This window comes from Rhinopithecus roxellana, chromosome 1 (assembly GCF_007565055.1).
Source record: "Rhinopithecus roxellana isolate Shanxi Qingling chromosome 1, ASM756505v1, whole genome shotgun sequence".
Classification (NCBI taxonomy): Eukaryota; Metazoa; Chordata; class Mammalia; order Primates; family Cercopithecidae; genus Rhinopithecus; species Rhinopithecus roxellana.
In genome coordinates, this window is record NC_044549.1 from 186012484 (window position 1) to 186015273 (window position 2790).

A 2790-nucleotide genomic window follows, 5' to 3' on the forward strand; every position below is an offset into this window, starting at 1 on the left:
GTTTTAAGGTCTGTCTTGTCTGATATAAGAATGGCTACTCCTGGCTGGGCGCAGTGGCTCATGCCTGTAATCCCAGTACTTTGGGAGATCAAAGTGGGTGGATCACGAGGTCAGGAGATGAAGACCATCCTGCCCAACATGGTGAAACCCTGTCTCTATTAAAAATACAAAAATTAGCTGGGCGTGGTGGCATGTGCCTGTAATCCCAGCTACTCAGGAGGCTGAGGCAGGACAATCATTGAACCAGGGAGTTGGAGGCTGCGGTGTGCTGAGATCATGCCACTGCACTCCAGCCTAGCAGCAGAGTGAGACTTCATCTCAAAAAAAAAAAGAATGGCTACTCCTGCTTACTCTTTATGTACATTTGGGTGAAATGTCTTTTTCCAACCTTTTATCTTAAGTTTGTGTAAGTCTTTGTATGTTAGGTGAGTCTCTTCAAGATAGTAGATACTTGGTTGGTGAATTTTTATCCATTCTGCCATTCTGTATCTTTTAAGTGGGGCATTTAGGCCATTTACATTCAACATTAGTATTGAGATGTGAGGTATTGTTCTACTCACCATGCTAGTTGTAGCCTGAATACCTTGGGGGTTTTTATTGTTATTATTATGTTATATTTTTATAGGTCCTGTGGGAGTTTTGCTGTAAGGGGGTTCCATTTTGGTATATGTCAAGGTTTTGTTTCAAGATTTAGAGCTCCTTTTAGCAGTTCTTGTATTTCTGGCTTGGTAGTGGCCAGTTTTCTCAACATTTATTTGTCTGAAAAAGACTGTATCTTTCCTTTATTTATGAAGATTAGTTTCACTAGATACAAAACTCTTGGCTGATAATTGTTTCATTTAAGGAGGCTAAAGATAGGATCCCTATTCCTTCTAACTTGTAAGGTTTCTGCTGAGAAATTAGCTGTTAATCTGATAGGTTTTCCTTTATAGGCTACCTGCTGCTTTTGCTTCACAGCTCAAAAAATTCATTCCTTTGTTTTGACTTTAGATAACCTGTTGACTGTGTGTCTAGGCCATGATCTTTTCACAATGAATTTTCCAGGTATTCTTTGAGCTTCTTGTATTTGGATGTCTAAATCTCCAATAACGCCAGGGAAGTTTTACTTGATCATTCCCTCAAAGATATTTTCCAAACGTTTAGATTTCTCTTCTTTCTTGGCAACACAAATTATTCTTAGGTTTAGTCATTTAACATAATCCCAAAGTTCTTGGAGATTTTGTTCATTTTCTTCAGTTCTTTTTTCTTTGTCTCTGTCACATTGGGTTAATTCAAAAACCTTATCTTCAAGCTCTGAAGTTATTTTCTCTACTTGTTCAATTCTGTTGTTGAAACTTTTCAGTGTATTTTGCATTTCTCTAAGTGTGTCCTTCATTTCTAGAAGTTGTAATTGTTTGTATTTATGCTACCTATTTCTTTGGAGATTTTTCTATCCATATCCTGTATCATTTTTTTTAATTTCTTTAAATCAGTATTCATCCTTCTCTGTTGCCTTCTTGATTAGCTTAATATTCAAACCTTTAATTCTTTTGCTGGCAATTCAGATTTCTTCTTGCTTTTTGATCCATTGCTGGTGAGCTGGTGTGATCTTTTGGGGGTGTTAAAGAGCCTTTTTTTATATATACTTTAAGTTCTAGGGTACATGTGCATAACGTGCAGGTTTGTTACATATGTATACTTGTGCCATGTTGGTGTGCTGCACCCATCAACTCGTCAGCGCCCATCAATTCATCATTTATATCAGGTATAACTCCCAATGCAGTCCCTCCCCATGATAGGCCCCGGTGTGTGATGTTCCCCTTCCCGAGTCCAGGTGATCTCATTGTTCGGTTCCCACCTATGAGTGAGAACATGTGGTGTTTGGTTTTCTGTTCTTGTGATAGTTTGCTAAGAATGATGGTTTCCAGCTGCATCCATGTCCCTACAAAGGACGCAAACTCGTCCTTTTTTATGGCTGCATAGTATTCCATGGTGTATATGTGCCACATTTTCTTAATCCAGTCTGTCACAGATGGACATTTGGGTTGATTCCAAGTCTTTGCTATTGTGAATAGTGCCGCAATAAACATACGTGTGCATGTGTCTTTATAGCAGCATGATTTATAATCCTTTGAGTATATACCCAGCAGTGGGATGACTGGGTCATATGGTACATCTAGTTCTAGATCCTTGAGGAATTGCCATACTGTTTTCCATAATGGTTGAACTAGTTTACAATCCCACCAACAGTGTAAAAGTGTTCCTATTTCTCCACATTCTCTCCAACACCTGTTGTTTCCTGACTTTTTAATGACTGCCATTCTAACTGGTGTGAGATGGTATCTCATTGTGCTTTTGATTTGCATTTCTCTGATGGCGAGTGATGATGAGCATTTTTTCATGTGTCTGTTGGCTGTATGAATGTCTTCTTTTGAGAAATGTCTGTCCATATCCTTTGCCCACTTTTTGATGGGGTTGTTTGTTTTTTTCTTGTATATTTGTTTGAGTTCTTTGTAGATTCTGGATATTAGCCCTTTGTCAGATGAGTAGATTGCAAAAATTTTCTCCCATTCTGTAGGTTGCCTGTTGACTCTGATGGTAGTTTCTTTTGCTGTGCAGAAGCTCTTTAGTTTAATTAGATCCCATTTGTCAATTTTGGCTTTTGCTGCCGTTGCTTTTGGTGTTTTAGGATTCAATGCCATCCCCATCAAGCTACCAATGAGTTTCTTCACAGAATTGGAAAAAACTGCTTTAAAGTTCATATGGAACCAAAAAAGAGCCCACATTGCCAAGACAATCCTAAGTCAAAAG